The 20,444-nt window shown below is 41.0% G+C and overlaps 1 protein-coding gene across 15 annotated transcripts in view; it reads right to left on the bottom strand.

The window, feature by feature from the left end:
* Positions 1-20,444, bottom strand: part of APBB2 (amyloid beta precursor protein binding family B member 2) — a 372,773-nt gene that overhangs the window by 307,897 nt on the left and 44,432 nt on the right. For 13 of the 15 annotated variants that reach the window (XM_061192196.1, XM_061192197.1, XM_061192211.1 and 10 more), the window contains one exon: positions 810-966. The exons of the other annotated variants lie outside the window; for them this stretch is intronic. The gene's annotated coding sequence lies outside the window, so the exon portion shown is untranslated. The remainder of the gene's footprint in view (positions 1-809; positions 967-20,444) is intronic. 15 annotated transcript variants of the gene reach the window in all.

The raw sequence follows: 20,444 nt of genomic DNA on the forward strand, positions 1-20,444 counted from the left end.
GCTGAGTATTTATCCACTGCTTATTACGTGTAATGCTGAGTTAACCACCGAATATTCAACAGAAAGTGTTTGTGGTGCCTGTCCCTGTATGATATTCTTTCTCAGAATGAATTCTTTCCCACCTTACTGCCACATGTGAGGTTGTTTATGCAGTTTCCTTCTCCTGGTCCACAGTGAGGCTATGTGGCATTTAGTCACATTCCAATTATTTTCAGGACATTTCTTCTCCTCCATCCTATGTATCTTAATGCCAAGTGCACACACTGCTGAAAATGAATGTGTTGCTAGCTTTTGTTTGGGGGGAGATAAAAGTCAGTAAAAACTTGCCAAGCAAACCGAAGGAGCACACACAGAAGAACCCCTCCCCCTCAAAGATTTGGCAAGTCTTCACAATCTACCCTTCTTAGCGTGGAAACACAAATGAGGGCAAGTCTCTGAAAGTACAAGCCCAGGCTTTCTCGAGGACACGGCTTGCTCTCCAAAATAAAGCCAAGATCATGGAGTGATTATGGGTGACCTCTGCTTGTGGCTTCTTACACGTTTGCTTAAGCTTAAGATCCTCCTCTCTTTTCTAAGAGAGAGGATGGGACAGAGGAGAGGAACAAGGAAAAGAAAGAAAGGAAGACCACAATACACTGTACACAGAAGTCTGTCAGGCTATACCTGCCATCTGTACAATGCTAGGAATCTCTCAAATAACTGGGAATGATTATTTGGGACTGTCTCAGAAACATTCCATGGAATGAACAAAATCACCTTCCCCATCTGACCCAGTCCATTTTACCCAGCCTCTCTTATCTTATACCAACCTGATTTTGCTTAAGTTATCGTCTGTCTCAGGCTTTCACAGGAGCTTTCTTTTATGGATTTTCCATCCAGCAAATGTTTCTGTTCCACGGCTGGGCAGAGCCGACCACAGCATGCCTGGCTACGGAGAGCAGCTGCTCTCCCCACGGCAGCTCCGACCTGGAGGGGCGAAGGCCGGAAGCCATTAGAGGGATTCACAGTCACAAACTCTCTCTCTCAGGAGTGTATGTTTGGCAGGATAATCCCCAGCATCTTCCAAACGTTTAAAATCATTAATGAACAGAGACGACAGTTTATAAGGTGTCCTAAAGACAAGTTTGGGCTATTCCGAGGGGAGGACTGAAGTATTTAATCATTACTGAAAAGGTCTGGCCAAACACTTATGCTCTGTTTGCGGAAAATGTAAAAGCCAGATGTTTTAATTAACCACAGAAAACACGAGCTACAACTAAAATTTCACGAACACATGCATCTGCCCTGTGGAAAACCACAGGAATGTTCTGGCAAGGCTCAGTCTGGATTCTTGGGACACAGAGGGCTGGAATCATTCCCCTTAGGAACCCGAACAGAAAATTAACTTGCTCAATATGTTTGAAAAAGTAAAATGAAACCCAGATTTAATCTCAATCAAATACAAAAACATTTCAGGACTTCAAAGGGCACTACCAAAAGACACATAAGGGAAAGGTCATAAAAAATTCCAACGTGGTTCAGGATTTAGAATGTATTTTCAAGGCAAAGTGAATGGTGTAACAGAAAATTTCATAGGCTAAATAATCCAAAGGGGAAACTAATCATCTTTCATTTCCTAATAGAGGAAAATGATACATGAAAACCAATATTCAAGTGAATCATAAATATTATCAAATGTATAATATATTCAGGCAAAAGGAATCATTTAACTATCCTACTTCATGCCAAACCTGTGGCCTGGCCCACACTAGCTACTATGCTTCAGCTTGAAGAATCAAGGCATTCAGAAAAACTGTTAAAATAACTTAGGCTCACTGATATCGCAGCTAGTAATTTAGAAACAGGAAACTCAAATGAGGGAATCCTATAAAAGCAATTAGTGAACAATTAAGAATAGCTTAAGAAGTCTTTGTTAATTATAGTAATAGTTATGACAATATCAATATATGCCAAGTATTGAAAGCCTGTTCAGGAGGGAATGAGACATACGTTATTTTCAGATACTAGGTCCACAATTCTACCTCTGTAAGTCAAAGCAGACCCCGTCACAAGTGTGGCAAGCATAATATTACATTAATCTCCACCTTCATTTGAACCTCTGTCACAAAAATCATTTTGAAAGGAACACGGCAGGAAAGAAGCAAGATATCAAGTTATGTACGTGTGGTATAATCCCAGTTTTGTTCTACAGACTGAGTGTATACAATCTAAAGACTCCAAATTATGACCAATAATAGCTATTTCTGGGTCATGGAATTAGAAATATTTGTGTTTACATCTCAGTATTTTCCAAGTTTTCTACAATTAAAACATATTGTTTGTAGAATTAGAATATTTTTAAATAAGGTTTTTCTTATTAAACAGTATGGGAATGCAAATCAGAAATGGTATATCGATACACTATATTAGCCCGATCTGTGGGTTTCCTCTTTTCTGAACAATAAGAGCTAAAATTTTAAAGTCTTCATTTATCTGAACTCTGTAATTCTTCATTTAGAAATTCAAAACCCGAGTGTCCAATAACACTCCCAGGGCTGAACGACTACTTTTCCAGAAACGAGAAATCTTGTTATTTTGCAAACTTGTCACAAAGAAACAAGAAGACCAGAGTTATTCCTCCCCCTTAACTAATGCATCCAAACTTCTCTATCACTAGCCATGCCATACAATTGTCACTTAATTAAAAAGACTGCCTCCTGGTGTTACTTATGATTTCACAGGGGCAGAGCCCTTAGTGGACACTGCCACACTCCATTTCTGATACTCTAGCATCTCAGAAAACACAAAACACAATGGTAGAATCTTAACACTAGGGTACTTGGCAGTCCATCATTCTAAGAAGCCAACCTCCTCAGTTTACAAATGAGGACACTGTCACCCAGAGAGGTCAAATGTCTCTCCCAAGGCCACACAGCTGGTGGGGCAGGGATGAGAGTCCAGATCGCCTGGCTCCACTGGGACCAAGTGCTCTTTCCGCCACTACAACATCTCAGCGTGCACTCCTCGAAATACAAGTTCGTATGAACCACCAGCACATGTTAAATTCATATCAGCAAAACCAGTAGAACGAGACAGAAATTTATTCCATCAAAAATGAAATGCATGCAGGAAAAAAACCAGAGACTCAAAGGCTGCCTAAAATAGACGAGGCTCTGCCCAGAACCCGTTCCGTCGGAGAAACAATGGTTGCAGTGTGCTTGGGCAGCAGGTGTCTTGAACAGAAACCGCCTGTCACGCTGAAAGCTTTTTGGTCCTAGTACTTGCCCTGCTGATGACAGCACAGTCCCATTGCTCAAAGCAGGACAAGAGGTTTTCAACAAGAGAAAACGACACTGGCACCTGTGAGCCACCTGTAAGACAGAGGAGGGATGCATGCTCGCCCCAGTGTTGGAAGTAAATGATCTACTAAATGATCAGGCATCAAGTCTGAGCCTCTGCCTTCCAAAACAACTCAAGTTTTAGGGGAGAGATACTACTGATTTCAAAAATTAAGAAACAGAGTGGGGATCATTTTGTCAAGTACAGAAACAGTGAATCACTATGTTGTGTACCTGGAACTAACAGTTTTATAGGTCAGTTATACTTCAATAAAACATTGTTAAAAAAAAAAAGAAAGGGAGGGAGGGAGGGAGGAAAAAGAAAAGAAAAGAAAAAAGGAAAGAAAGGAAAAGAAAAGAAGAGAGTCACTAAAAACTAAAATAAAATAATCCTAATGCTTCTTATCTTACGCCTGCTACAAGCTTGGGGATGAGCAGGACTTTTCTCTCTTCCTCTAAGTGATGTACAGGAACACTGCTCACCTCCACTTCTTTCTCAGCGTTTACCTACAGCGTCCATGCCACAACAGTCAGAAACCTACGAGTCCCACAACATGTGAACAGCCTGACGAGCAAGGGAGACGAGAGGACAGATGGCAGTGACAAACTCAGAAACACTCCCCGAAAAGCCTTCACTGAGTTCCCTCCGTCACCCCTTGCCTACTGTGCAGCAGGGCCACAAAGGCAGGAACTGTGAAGCCACTAATAAAAAAGCCACATCCAGGGATGATGTGAGCTCCCTTTGTGAGTGCCGGGACCAATACAATAGCTCCGTCCCGCCTCATCTCAGGAGTCAGGCAACCTCGAAAAAGAAAACACGAATTTTTTCCACCCCAAACTGCTCCTGAAGTCCCCACCATGTATTTCCACGGCTGGATCCTGAAGGAAAGACAATAATATCGACAGTTTATTCATTCTTTTCTGTGCCTCAGATCGGATGCTAAAGGTTAAGGTCCACAGATGGCAAAAGGAATCAGATTCTTGTTGCTATTTCACAATGAAATCAAAGCTTGGTGGTGAGTATTGTTCAAGGAACTCTTTAAAGTCATTTGTAAGGTAATGACAGTAAGTTTAAATTTAGCAGTCTGGTAGAATAAACTCTGACCTGCCAATCAATTTGGCCATAATCTTGCTGAAGTCACCAAATTATCTTTCTCAATAGAGACTAAACAAATTAGAATTAGATCGGATGCATTGATTTTGAAATCCTTTCTTACTTGGAACCTTGGCTGTGTGCTGGTTTTTTAGCTTCAGTGAATGCCTTTGGCAAAACGTACCCCCAGACACTGCCACCATCCGAGAATCTTAAACGGATGGTCAGCATTTTTTTTTTTTTTTCCTATTTTAACATCAAAGGGAAAGTTTCTCCTTCTTGAGCCTGATTCCAGAAATATCAGCCAAGCCAACTCAATACTTCTGAAATTTCTCTCTCAAAATGATCAGGCAAGACTATGTCAGAGACCATTCCTCTCATGGCACTGGAAATTTGATTTTAAAATCTTAGATTGAAAGTACTGATAATTTCACATCTTAAAATGTTTGGGAGAGGGCTGGGTTTGTTTTAAATTACCCATCACCAGAAACTGAAAAGAATCTATTATAAGTAAGCAAAACTGCCACCCAACAAAGTTTGTGGAGACATTATGACAATTTGGAAAAGGTTTCACCAGTAATGTCCCATGTCATGCTCTCAAGTAAAGGGGGTTTCAACAGTTGGGGGAGGTGGGGAGGGAATTTATGCTTTCTAATGTTCTAAAGGCTGTTCCGGAAAGAACAAGGGACAAAGAAATCAGCAGACATAGAGGTTGTGGTCCCAGCTCTGCTACTTATGACCCAAGGCTTTCTGGAATAACTAATTTACACTCTTTAACCTTAGTTCCATCATTTGTAAAACAGCCAGCTTCATGGGATTGTCAACCAATGAAACCAAATATAAAGGCATTACAGAAATTTTTTAAGCTTTATGTACTCATTCAACAAATATTGACTTAGGAAACTACAAACCTGCCAGATACAGCACTGTGGATAAAACCATGAACAAGCGACCCAGTCCCTTCCTGCAAGGACCTAAGTGAAGGGACTCAGTGTGATTTGTGAGAGGCACAGGGGGCCATGGGAACATGCAGGCAGCCTCTAATCCGAATACCAGACAAATTTCAGGTATTGTTACCTTCACAAGCCCTTGAGGAAATTTCTCGGTGAGAAGTGGTAGATGTGGTTTTTAGTTTGGGTTGGTTAATTATTACCTCATTCACTTCGTACAGTTTTATTAAACACTCACTATGTGCCAAGCACTATTCTAGGCGCTGGGGGTTTAGCATTGAACAAAATTTCTGCCCTAATGAAGCTGACATTTCCTCATCCAAATGAAATGCAAAATACATGAACTAAACAGAGGTAACTAGCAAGGCTACTTCTGCTGCAATACAATGATTTTTTTTTCACCAAAATATCCACACACAAAAGTTAAAAGGAATATTCTAATTGATCTAAATACAGTAAATATTTTATTTCTTAAATCTCCCAGGCTACATTTTACAATATACCAAATAACTGCCATCATATGAAAGGCACTCTTAGGTCTGAGGGATTAAATTTGTGTATTTTGGCATGGAGAACACTCCCACATCTTACCCCCCTCCCAAGGAAAAAGAACAAATGCTGGAATCCATCCAAACACAACCTCAGTTTTAACAGGGGGAATATAAGTTATTTTAGAAGCATTTCCTGTAGTCATTTTTTTCAAAGGATAAAAAAAGTTGAATTATTAATTTTAGTGTAACCCGAAGTTCAATTTTAACATGCCAAATGTCTGCCTTTACTAAGTTTCTTTTAAAAATCTATTTAAAAGAGATAAGGGGGGAGGTGCTGAGAACTAGGCTGTCCAGGAGATAAGTCAACCCAACTGTCTAAAAATTCAATATGGGATGATGGGGAGGTAGATGAGGAAAGGAGGAGAAAGAGAAAGGAAGGTACCGGAGTGAAGAGTCACACAACGATCTCCTGGATTAAAAACCTGAAAGCTCACATACTCAACAAATACCAAGAGCCAATGTTCAAAATACTGTAGAGCAAAGAAGAAAGTAAATATGCAGGTAAAAAAATGACTAAAATGCTACTCAGCCCAAGAGCAAGGGTTCCTAAACCCGGAGTTCCTACCAAAAAATACAAAGTCCAAAGCCCAGGTGCTCTGATGTACTAGGTCTGGGGTAGTGTTCACGAATCTTTATTTTTCTAACTGGCCCCAAATGATGCTGATGCACATCATTCCCACAGCTGGGAACCACTGATACAGTGTATTTCCTTATTGAAAAAAGTACTGGAATGTTTTTATTATAATAATGAATAACTCTTTTGCTAAGTGCTTTCTATTAATCTTCACATCCATCCCGAAGTAGGAACTATTATTATGCCTATTTTTAAATGGGGAAACTTGAAGCATGAAGCGGTCAAATAACTTGACTGATGTTACACAGCTTTTAAATCAAGAATCTGGGATTTTTGCCCAAGTCTTATCTGCCGCATATTTTCTTAGCACTCTGATCTGGTGAACTTTAGCAAGCTAAATCTGTTTCCCACTCTCTAGTCTACGGATGGCATATGATTAATCATCCTAATAATATACCATAGGCATTCATACAGAACTTACATCCCAAAATTCAGTAATAAACTGTATAACCTGAGATAATGTTGGAAAAATCATATATAAAGTGTGGTCTACTCGGAGCATTAGGGAGGTGTCTGGTCAGGTATGCAGTTATTTTAACTGCCTTCCATTCCAACTTAAGATGAGTAGAAGTACGCTTCTGATCTTAGGGAACACATGCTCCTTCACCAACATTAGCCCTTTACCTAGAACAAAGCTGGACACAGTGAAGTCGGCCTCATGAGGAGTTACTGCCAAGGGCTTCACACCTTCTCACAATTTCACGCTGTTGTGTTACTCCACCTGCCTAGACCGTCCCACCCTATTACTCTGATGTGCCAATGACTCGTCCTTTGAGGCCCAGCCCAAATATCACCTCCTTCATGAAGCCTTCTCAGATGCTCTGGCGGAAATAATCACTGATGCCTTTGTGATTCTCAGTGCTTCTCCTATCACACAGGGCAGGCTGATGCTTATTCAGGAACACATATGCCTTATCTTAACAGAGTCCTTGCAGCATCTCACCTCCTCACCCTTTGTTCTCAGGCGGCCTGAGTTCTCTCTGGTTCTTCCCCACCTCTCTGAAAGTTCTTTCTCGGGCTCCTTCTTAGGCTCCTTTCTATATGACCATTAGAATATCAATGGTGTTCACCAAGGCTTCATCCTGACTCTCCTCACACTTCATACAAACTTTCTGGGTGACTTCGACCATGATGCCAAGTCCAGCTACCAGGATAGTCTGAAGACGCCCATCCGATACATCACCCATTCATTCATCAAACATTTACTGAGACCCGCTCTATGCCAAGTACACACCATGCTTTCTCTCTCTTGACTATTCTATGTCCAACCTACTTGGATCTCAATTCCTGGTTCATTCATGCTCTAACTCCATATTGCATCCATTCTAAGAGGCACATTTCTTCCATTTTCACACAGGTAATATGGAGATGTGCCTTACAAAAACAGCATCTTAAAAATTTTTGGCAATGTTTTTCTTAAAATCTTATACACATAGTATAATGGTGGCTCTTATGAACAGTGGCAACTGAAATCAATGAACTGCAGAGATTATCTTAGTGTATTTCCCTTACATGATTCCACAACAGAGCTGTCCAACAGAACTTTCTTCGATGATGGAAATGTGCCATATTTGTGTTGTTCAATGTAGCAGTCACTATCCACATGTGCCTTGGAATTTGGCTAATATGACTGAGGAACTAAATTTAATTTTAATGAGATTTATCTACAAGTTTACCAATTTCTTTATTATTCCTTTTTTGCATTTCAGACTTTCCTTCTGGAATCACTTTCTTCTTCATGAAACATCCTTTAAGAAGTTTCTTAGTAAAGGTCGGCTGTGGTAAGGTTTAATTTTTTTGGAAAGCATATTTTGCCTTTTTCTTGAATGACAGTTTTGCTGATATACAACCAATAGCATTTTCTTTTAGCATTTTGAAAATATTTTTCCAGCTTCCATTATTGCTGAGAAGTCAGCTGTCAGTCTATTATTCCCTTGATTAACAATCTATCTTTCTTTTCTGGGTATTCTTAAAATCATCTTTCTTATTTTGGTGTATTTAAGTTTTCCTATGTCTAGACGTGGATTTCTGTTTGTTTATCCTATTGGTATATGCTGTGCTTCCCCCCTTATCTTGTCCATAAATTACTCAGATTTAAGGAACACCGGTCATTTATGTTCTTTATGAACTCTCTCTGGAAATTATTTGTCCACTAGATTCTCAAATATTACTTCCCTCTATTTTCTCTATCATCTTTCTGGGACTCTGAACAGATCTCATCATAGGCTTTATAGTCTTCAAATACACCTTCATGTTTTTCTTTTTATTTCTATGTTACATTCTGGTTATTTTCTTCAAATCCTTTTTTCTAGTTCATGAATTGCTTCTTTAGCTGTTCCTAATCTAATTTATTGAGTTTTTATGTCAACAGTTATAATTTTTTCCCTTAAGTTTTGTTCTTGCTTTTTTTTCCCAAATCTGCCTGGTTAATTTTTTTCTAGTAACAACAAAACACCTAGATTTATGTTGCCCTTGTACACACACCCCCTTTATTGAGATACAATTGACATATAACATTGTATTAAAGTGTACAACATAATTTGATCTATGTATATATTGCAAAATGATTACCACAATAAGTTTAACATCAATTACCTCACATAGTTACAGTTCTTTCCTTATGATGAGAACTTTGACTATTTACTCTCTTAGCAACTTTCAAATATACAATACAGTTTTATTAATTATAGTCACCATGCTGTACATTATCTACCCAGAACTTATTTTTCTTGTAACTGGAAGTTTGTATCTTGACTACCTTCATCCATTTCCTCCATCCCCCACCTCCGGCAACAATTAATCTGTTCTGTTTCTATGAGTCTGGGTTTTTTTTAGATTCCACATATCAGTGAGATCATACAGTGTTTGTCTTTGACTTACTTCACTTAGCACAATGCCCTCAAGGTCCATCCATGTTGTCACAAATGGCAGAATTTCCTTCTTTTTTATGGCTGAATAATATGCCTGGTCATTTTTTTAAAAATATTTATTTATTTATTTGGCTGCACTGGGTCTTAGTTGCGGCACACAGGATCTTCACTGCAGCATGCGGGAACTTTAGTTGCGGCATGTGGGATCTAGTTCCCTGACCAGGGATGGAACCCAGGCCCCCTGCATTGGGAATGTGGAGTCTTAGCCACTGGACCACCAGGGAAGTCCCCATTTTTTTTTTTTTTTTTGACTGAAGAATAGTTGATTTACAATGTTGTGCTAGTTTCAGGTATACAGCAAAGTGATTCAGTTATACATATATATGTATATATCTATATTCTTTTTTTTCACTTCTTTTCCATTATTGTTTACTATGAGACACTGAATATACTTCCCTGTGCTATACAGTAAATCCTTGTTGTTTATCCATTTTATAAATGGTAATGTGCATCCCACACTCCCAGTTTATCCTTCCCCCACCGCCCTTCCCCAAGCCTGGTCAATTTTTATCTCATGCTCTCTGCACTTATTTGTGATTATATATTTTATTTCTTAAAGCATTTCAAAATGGTTACTTTATATTCTGTATCAGATAATTTTAATATCTAAAGTCCTCAAGGTTAAGCCTATTGTTCTGTTTGTTTCTGATGACCCTCACTCCTGGTGGCTCGTTTTCTAGCAGGGTTAGAAATCTTTGATCCTGAACTCTTATTTGGTTGATCTTAGGAGAATCCTAAGGTCTAAGGTAGGCATGCATTCCTCCAGACAGGATTTGCATTAGCTTCTGCCAAAAGCCAATGGGCACTATCTGGGCTGCTTTAGCTTCTTTTACAGGTCCTAATGGAATGCAGGCTCTTCTAACATTGCCACTCACCCAAGGCTTAGTCTCCAACCACACTGGTGAAGGCAACCCGTCTTCTGTGTTTGTTTACACAGAAAGCTCCCAGCTTGGGTTTTACCTTACTAATTCGTGGCTGACACTTTGGAGATGTCTTAGTTCCTGTGATCCCAAAAGTGCATTAAAAAATGTTTTATCCAGATTACAATGCTTTAGTGAGGAAGTGCGTTTGAGTATCCAGTCCACCACACAGCTAGAAACCTGAGTCTCCAACTAATCATCTTCTCTCAAAACCTACTTTTTCTCCTTTGTTTCCACATTTTGCTGAATGACACCATTCACTCTCACCCAAATCTGAAACCCAGTAAAGCAAGTACCAATGACCCTACTCTTTCCTGCACTACCCACCCCAATGCAATGAGGGACCAAGTCCCAACTTCTGGCTTGATCAAAAGTGGGTTTGCTTTTATGTTTCTAATCATCATGGCACCTAGTAGTATAAATATAATCATCAAGGACAAGGAAGAAAAATAAATCAAGCTAAATTAAAACCAAAATCATACATTCTGGCCAAATGAAGGTGCTTTATAGGAAGGAAGGTTTGAATATAGGGAAATAGAAGGAGAAATGAACTGGGGCTTTGGCTGTCAGAACCATGATCACATTTCCAAGGAGAGGTTTACTTTTAGTCCAAAAGATTATCTGTCGTGATAAATTGATGTTAATTTGAATGTTATTGGTTTTGCTTGAATTTACTCTATAAATTTGTCATTGTTTTATAGTTATATAAGAGCTGGAAGCATAAGGAGTTTATACCTAGTTTTATGTTCAGGCATATTTAAGCTACTTCATAATAAAAATATTTATGTTAGTACTGGGAATTTGTGAGAAATTTTTCCTTTAAATAAAGAGGTCCATAAATTACTGAGATTTAAGGAACACTGGTCTTTATATACTTTGCCACCCCTTTGATACATTCATCATTCTCTCCATAAATGAACAGAGAGAAATGGAATACAACAGCACCAGCAAGAAATCATTTACTAAGCTCCAATTTCTCCCCCAAGTCTCCAACTGTTTCAATCAGCTCAATACTGATGAATCTTTTAAGGCAGTATACTTTGTTTCTTTCCTCCAACAGTGGCAGTTTCTAATAGATAAGAAATATGCTTCTAATATGTAGACGCATTGCTCAGCCCAGCTCCAACCATCACCCATGCCTACTGGAATGTATAAAATGGCACAAACCTACCTAGCAACAGTAGAGCAAATGCAATGTGTCAAACAAAGGCTAGTCCTTGCCTTAAGGAAGTCCCTTTCCTGGTTGGGTTTCAATAACTGGGAATTGGGGTGAGTACAACATTGTTGTTCTGAATGAGTACAAGAAACTCCCAATCATTTCTTTTTAACTTCTGTATTCTTATTCTTTATGGATTGATGGACTTTAGTTCCTTCAACCTCTAGATAGTTCATTTTAAGTCCCCCTACAGGGCTTCCCTGGTGGCGCAGTGGTTAAGAATCCACCTGCCAATGCAGAGGACACAAGTTCGAGCTCTGGTCCGGGGAGATCCCACATCCCGCGGAGCAACTAAGCCCGTGTGCCACAACTACTGAGCCTGCGCTCTAGAGCTCATGAGCCACAACTACTGAGCCCACGTGCCGCAACTACTGAAGGCCGTGTGCCTAGAGCCCGTGCTCCACAACAAGAGAAGCCACCACAATGAGAAGCCCACGCACCGCAACGAAGGAGTAGCCCCCGCTCGCTGCAACTAGAGAAAGCCCACGCACAGCAACGAAGACCCAGCACAGCAATAAATAAATATATATTTTTTTAAAAAATAATAATTTTTTTTTAAATAGTCCCCCTACCAAGAAAAAAACTCTCTCTCCAACACACTGGCCCATGTGTCAACACCTTGTATTTCTCTTCCCACAGAGTCTGACCCAGTAGGAACCAGCAGGGAGGTCACAGCATATCCATCCAATCCCTTACTCAACAGAGGGGCACACCAGAGGCCAGAATGTTGAAAGGCTTACCCAGGGTCACACAGCTGATGGGCAGAGACCAGAACCCGGCTCTACCCAGTCTCGCCACCCAATCCAAGTCTGTGAGTCATCTGATTCATTTTAAATCATAAGTAGTTTGAACTAGGACTTCAAATTGATGCTTCTGGTCATCATCAAATTTTTTTTTAAAGTCAAGTAATTTGATATTTTGCTAATAATAATTTAAGGATATCCACAGTGTATGAAACAGCTCATGTTTCAATAAAAATCTAATGAAAGCTTCTAAATTCTAAACCCTAAGTCCAGGATTCGTATTTGAAATTCGTAATTCGTAATTCATAATTCGTATTACCCTTCAAGCATGTGGGAAAGGGGCTTTCATGGAACAGCATTCCTAAACTCTGGCCTAATAAATTATGTTGAGGGCGGCTGCTAAGAATTTAAAAAACCAACTCAAAGCATAAATGGTGCTGCTACCCAAAGAACAGGTGAAATCACAAACTAGTACACGGTGCGGCAGATTTCAGGCCCTCAAGAAATATTTGTTTAATTAAGAAGCAACTCCAGCTCTAGCTGGAAATCTATTTAACCACAGAAGTGAAATCATAATTAATATGATCATATCTAATTTTCCCCATGTTTGTTTCCTCAGGGCATCTGTAATGGCTGATGTGGAAATGGAACCATAAGTATTATTATAATAATAACATTTGTTGGGAAGTTCATCCTATATTTTCATAGCTCATACATTGATAGGTATGGCTTTATTAATTCTTCTCAGGCTTTTTCAAAGAAATCTCAACTATTAAAATTACATACTTTATCCACCTGAAACCAAGTAATACTGGCAAGCAAAACCTACTAGAAAGGACAAGCGGGAGAAAAGAAAAGGGGAGGAATAGGAATACAGTTAATTGAGGGGGGAAATTCAAGAGTAAAGATGTCAGGAATTAAATGTAGCTAAAAATACAAACTGCTCCTTCATGGTCCAGATCCTGTATCATTTTAACAAAAGAGGGATAGAAATCCCCAAAAGACATTGTTCTGAAGGAAATTACCAGAGCTCCTGAGGACACTGAATCTCCCTGTGCTCTCTAAATCCATCACCAATCCAGCTTCATTCGTCCATCCATTCATTCATTCATTCACTCATTCATTCCTTTTTCCTTTTTTCATTTCAGGATAACATTTAGCAGTGTTTATTTTATTCGCTTTATCCAAAAGTAAATCCTGATGTTATATTAGGAAGAGAGAAGAGAAAACTTTTATCTGCAAATTAATGTCTGCTGTGAAGCTGAGTGCACAGTTTTAGGAAAGTATTAGGAAAGTTCACAGGCTTTGGAGTCTTGAGAGAAATGGGTTCAAATCCTGATTGCATCACTTATTACCTGTGTGACCTTGAGACTGGCTCATCATTTAACTTGCTGAGTCCATTTCCTCCTCTATAAAAAGGGGGCCATAACATCTACCCTCCGGATGGCATGCAGATGAGGGCTAGTGTCCTAAAGGACCTTAGCACTGTGGCCGGCACACAGCAAGTGGCTGTTTTTATCGTTCTTTCACACCTGCTGCATTTGTCTGAGGGCTCCACAACTTTCTTGGGCAGGTCGGTCTAAAGCACGTATGCCCCAGACTATCAAACACTCTGTCCCAGGCTGCAACGGCTCCCGCGTGAAAGCTGTCCTCCAAGACCATCTAACACCAGGCTTGTTAAAGCCGTGAGCCGGCAGGCCCTCGGGAACTGTGCTCCGCTCTCTTCCGAGTACAGACGAAATGAAAGCTACTCTCCTCAGGCTGTCTCAAAGGACCAGCCACCCTCGAAGGGCACTCAGTCTAGCATTTTGGCTACAGTGAAAAAAGCCAAAGAAATGACCCCCAAATTCTCACCCCTGGAGCAAGCTAACCCCTACTGAACAGTAAGTGGGAGAGCGCAAGGAGCAAACACGCGAGGCGGGCCTGTCAATGTGCTCTACTGCCTTCATCCCCACCCTCCAGGACACACAGCTGCACCAACGTATGAATCTTCCTGAAATCCGGACCAGGCCAGGATACGCCAAGAAATAACGCAGGGTCAGCAGAAAAAGAAGCTGCTGGTTCTTACCAAATTTGCCCCAGCCCTTAAGTAAGACCTACACTCTCCAAAGCCCATTTCCAAGGCAGTTCTATCTCTGATTAAGAGAGGGGGACAACACGAGGGACAAGGGCACGCACTCCAAGGCCAGGTCGCTGGGGCTCAAAACCTGGCTCCACCCCATCCTAGCTGTGTGACCTCGGACGTGTCATGCAGAAGGGGCATAATGACAGCACGGAACTCGTAGGGCTGGTGTGAGAACCGAATGGATTAACAGTCACTCTGATTTGTCTAAAGCAGTGGCTCTAAGCCAGGCCGGCATCAGGAGCACCTAGGAACCTTTTCCAAAAGGTACATGTCTGGGCAGTAGGTCAGGTTTAGAGCCCAGAAGGTGTATTTTGACAAAGCAATGTCACTCTCATGCCCACCCGAAGGTCAGACACTGGCTGAAAGCAAGTCCCAACTCTACTAGACCAGCCTTTCTTGGCAGGGTGGGGTGTTTCGAGGCTACCACTGCCCACCAAATGCCTCTGCAACCTGTGTGCTGCGGCCCGAAATCCCTTTAGCAGGAGCCCTCCATTGCATGACTCAGAAACATATTTTAAACCCGAAAAGGAGCCAACATTGGGTAAGTGTGTCATGCCCTTTATACCTATGTCCCGCTCCTCAAGATCATCCCATGGCACAGCTCCTGTACAAAGGAGGAAACCAAAGAGCAGAGAGGTTCAGCAGCAGAGCCGAGAAGGTTCTATAGTAGAGTGGGCATATCTGCCCACTGTGCCACACTGCCTCCTGGCCTATCACCTGCACTCAGGAGCCCTGGACGTGGTTCTAAATCAAGGACAATGAAAGTAGACTGAAGGAGAAGCTCCAGACACACACCCCACCCCACCCCCAGGTCCTCTCAGGTGGTACTGAACCAAGAATAAGCTGGAGTATAAAGATACAGAAAGGAGTCCTCCACTCACCCCTCGCCTCCTCCTCCAGGAGAGGACTTTAGGGCAAATCTCAAACTCACCAAGCCTTGATGCTACAGCTATAAACAGAATTTATTAGCCTTCAGTCTCTCCCCTCCTTCTCTCTCTCTCTTTTTCCTAGGCAAAAGGAAAGGAATAGATGAATTAACGGAAATAGATAAAAATGGAGAAGATGACCTGATCTACCTCAAAAAAAAAAAACCAAAACACTATACTGTGAAGCTCAGTAAGATCACAATATCCACAGTAATATTAGCTAATGTTTATTAAATTCAATCAGTACCAAGAACACATCATCTCCCGACAACCCCTAGAGATTTCCATTTTTCAGATGAGAAAACTGAGGTAGGAAAAGGTAAAAATAACTTGTCCAAAGACCCACAGTTTGTGAATGGAAATTCAAACCAGGTTAAAATCTAGCCTTCTCAACTCTTTTTTTTTTTAAATAAATTTATTTATTTATTTTTGGCTGTGTTGGGTCTTCGTTGCTGCACGTGGGCTTTCTCTACTTGTGGCGAGCGGGGGCATCGTGGTGCCTGTGCTTCTCATTGCGGTGGCTTCTCTTGTTGCTGAGCACGGGCTCTAGGCGCCTGTGCTTCGGCATCAACTCTTTTTTTTTTTTTTTAACATCTTTATTGGAGTATAATTGCTTTACAATGGTGTGTTAGTTTCTGCTTTCTAACAAAGTAAATCAGCTATCCATATACATATATCCCCATATCTCCTCCCTCTTGTGTCTCCCTCCCACCCTCCCTATCCCACCACTCTAGGTGGTCACAAAGCACCGAGCTGATCTCCCTGTGCTATGGGGCTGCTTCCCACTAGCTATCGATTTTACATTTCGTAGTGTATATATGTCCATGCCACTCTCTCACTTCGTCCCAGCTTACCCTTCCCCCTCCCCATGTCCTCAAGTCCATTCTCTATGTCTGCGTCTTTATTCCTGTCCTGCCCCTAGGTTCTTCAGAACCATTTTTTTTTTTTAGATTCCATACATATGTGTTAGCATACGGTATTTGTTTTTCTCTTTCTGACTTACTTCACTCTGTATGACAGACTCTAGGTCCATCCACCTAGCTACAAATAACTAAATTTCATTTCTTTTTATTAGCCTTCTCAACTCTTAAGTCTAGTATGTTATTTTCTCTATGAAATCTTTATGTAATCCGTCAAATCTTATAGAGATATTACTTTCCTTGTTATTAGGAAATTTCCATGAGCTGTAAAGTGCCTCAAAGCTGCAGAAAAAGCAAAGGGATATGGATAATCTATAAACTGGAATCTCATCCCTGGAATAAATAAGAGAAGCTTATAAACCTATTTTCAGCTTAATGAACAGAAAATAAATAGATGCATCCAAAGAAAATGAAGGCAATGAAGAAATAACATTAAGGAGGAAAGCAATAGGCTTAAGGGCAAAAAAAAAAAAATCACAGGATGCTACTTTGTGGGTGCCGGAGAAACAATGCTATTTATTGGGAAACATAAAGGATGAAAACAAGGATGGAGAGGTAATTCAGACAACTGTGAGGCACTGATCCAGGGCCTGGAGCAAGCGGGCTGTAAGGAACGGGTGGGGCCTCCCAGGTGCTGCCGGCCTGGATGGGGAGGACAAGGGTCTGAGATCAGGAGGCCTTAGAAAGGAAGTGACAGAATCCCTGCTGCTTAAGCAATTAGTCAGAGTGCCCAAGAACACCATGCTTCCTCCCATCTCCCTGCCCTACAAATGCTAGGGTATTCCAGACTTTCCTTCTCAACACAGGGGATGATTTTTTTAAAATACTAGATAGATCAGAAAGACTGCACCCTAGTCATCAGTGAGGATGCCAAACGAGACTTCAGGAAGCTGAACACAGCCACAGAAATAACCAGCAGCCAGGGGACCGGATTCCAGAGGTGGCTCCACTAACTATGCCCTCTCAGCCAAATCCTTCAGCAACTCAGCCCATCACCAGCCAAGTGACAGGCAGCGCAGACAGGATAATGTCTAAGAGGCAATTCCGGTCACTAGCTCCCTTCCCAGGTTACCCTGTTCTCGCTCTCATGTCCCATAGACTATGGTGAGCTCTCCAATGTGCTTCTAACCCCGAGAGAGAGGAGAGAAGGAAGCAACTGAGGATAACAAATGTACTTAAGCCTCAACGAGCCTATAAGAATTAGAAATCCAAAATACAAGCAGCACTACTGGAGCCAATGAGAATATCTGCCATTTATTGAGCCATTATTATGTGCCAGGCACCGTTCAAAGCACTCGGCATGTACTGGCTTATTTAATCCTCACAACAACCCTCTAAGGAAGGTAGGTTAAGTCACCTGTCCGGGGGACACAGCCTGTAGTTAAGCGGGGACTGGAACCTGGCCTCCCGAGCCTGAGCTCTTCTTAATCACTACACACGCAGCATCAACTTTGTGGATAAGACTTCCCAGCTCACGACAGGACGCTGCTTTGCTCTTCGCCTGAAATTCTATCAACTGACTGACAACGTGTATTACAGAATGCTGCCAGTTTCCCTGGGGAAGAGGAGGCAACGAGTTTGGAAGTAGGATCTGGCAAATACACAGCTTGAATAAAATCATGCCCTTCACAGGCAGGGCTCCTCGAATCCAGACTCTTTCTCCTGGAGTGCAGGCCCAAAGTCTCCCTCAGAAGAGCAGCATTCCAATCGACCGGTGGCAATGAGGACCACTCAGTGAGCTCATTTACTCAGGAGAGTCTGTGAGGCCCAGAAGCGTTGAATGGGTGACTCCAAGTCACACAGGTACTTAGACAGCGAGCGAGGGCTAGAACCTGAGCCTCCCAAATGCCAATTTCATGTCCTTTCAATTCTTTAAAAACAAGATTCATGTCTTATCCCTTATTTTATCTCATACCTTTTATTATGGAAACTTTCAAACACAAAAAAAAGTATAAAGAATGAATGAATCCCCATACACCCATGATCCAGCTTCAACAATTATCAACTCATACCCAATCTAGTTTGCGCTCCAAAACCACAAATTCCCTACCCCTCCACCACTCCCACCAACTCCAGGTTGTCTGAAGGTAAATCCCAGGCATCACATCCTTTCATCCACAAGTATTTCAGTGTGTATCTCTTATATATAAGGATACTCTAAAGCATAAACACACTAACATTATCATGCCTATGAAAATTAATCATAATTTCTTAACACCAGTTATCTGATCAGTGCTCAAATTTCCCCAATTGTCTTATGTTTTTTACAGTTTGTTTGAATCAGAATGCAAACAGTGTATACACTGCAACTGGTTGATATATTTCTTAAGTCTCTTTTAACCTCTAGGTCCCCTATTCATCTCTGTCTCTCTGTCTCTCTCTTTTTTTTTTTAATTGGAGTAAAACTGCTTTACAATGTTGTGTTAGTTTCTGCTGTACAATGAAGTGAATCAGCTATATGTATACCTATACCCCCTCCCTCTTGGACCTCCTTCTCACCGTCCCCCACCCATCTAGGTTGTCACAGAGCACTGAGCTGAGCTCCCTGTGCTATACAGCAGGTTCCTACTAGCTACCTATTTTACACATGATAGTGTATTTATGTCAAACCTAATCTCCCAATTTGTCCCACCCTCCCCTTTCCCCTGTGTCCACATGTCCATTCTCTGCGTCTCCGTCTCTATTCCTGCCCTACAAATGGGTTCATCTGTACCATTTTTCTAGATTCCACATATATGCGTTAATATACGATATTTGTTTTTCTCTTTCTGGCTTACTTCACTTTGTATGACAAACTCTACGTCCATCCACATCTCTGCAAATGACACAATTTTGTTCCTTTTTATGGCTGAGTAATAGTCCATTGTATATATGTACCACATCTTCTTTATCCATTCATCTATCGTTGGACGTTTAGGTTGTTTCCACGTCCTGGCTATTGTAAATAGCGCTGCATTGAGGAAACCAGGTCAATTGTCCTGTAGCATTTCCCAGAGTCTGGATTTTGCTGAGCTTTCTTTTTATCTCTCTCAGTGCTCTGCATTGTACCTTATACAAAGGAAGTATGCCTGGGCTCACCCACAGGCATTCATATTCATTTTCATATTTTCACTCTCTCCCTCCCTTCTTCCCTTCTCCTCTCTCTTTTAAAAGAGTAAATTCCATTTAATTGTTGATTCAGTTCAACACCTATCTACTGAGTGCCAACACGGCAAGGCTGATGGAATACCAAGGTGAATAAGACAAGATATTATCTCTGAGAAGACACAATCTAATGAGGGTGATAAAGGCCATAATGTTAATTCAAAGGGGACAGATGAGAACTATCTGAGAAGGCTCTAGAAGAACTTCAAGGATGTGGTGGGACCTAAGCTAGACTTTGAAAAAAGATGGTTTGGGCCCATTTGGAGCAAAGGACAATATGACATAGAGGATAACCTGGGCAATGTTAGTAAGGTGGGAATGTTTCTGGCATGTTTTAAACTGATAGCAGCACTGGTGGATAAAAGATTTTATGGGAAAAGAGTTTGGTAAGGAAAGCTCCTGAATATCTGCTGGGGATTTGAAAATCATCGAGCATGTTTGATGAGGGGAGTAGCACTAGATCTGTATTAGAGAGAGTTAGCAGCAGCACTGACAATGTATTGGAGGCCAGGAATCCAGTTTGGGTTCCAATAATCTAGTTAACAGGGCTCTGAACTAGGCCACTGGGAATGACCAAAAAGAAAAGGAAGTGACATGATTTGTCAACTGAATACGTGGACCCAGAAGGCAGGAAAAGTAGACGATGAAAAGCTGATTTGAGAAAACAGAAACAATTTTCTTAAGGAAAAAAAATTATTATTTCCGTAATACTTCAAGTAACACACTTTTATAGCTTCGAATTAAAACTCACATGAATATAAACATTCTCTAATGTTTCAAAGACAGGGATCATAGAAGGAAGAAAATTAACTGTAAAGATAAATCCTAACGGACTCTATATTTATTTCATCTAGGAATAAAATGTAAGCAAGAGTTTAAATCACAACCTCAATCTCTGAATTCTCAACTGATTTTGAATGTACACACAAATTATAATCAGTAGTTTAGGGCTACAAATTTCCAAGACACTGACAC

The sequence above is a fragment of the Eubalaena glacialis genome, chromosome 5 (assembly GCF_028564815.1).
Source record: "Eubalaena glacialis isolate mEubGla1 chromosome 5, mEubGla1.1.hap2.+ XY, whole genome shotgun sequence".
Classification (NCBI taxonomy): domain Eukaryota; kingdom Metazoa; phylum Chordata; class Mammalia; order Artiodactyla; family Balaenidae; genus Eubalaena; species Eubalaena glacialis.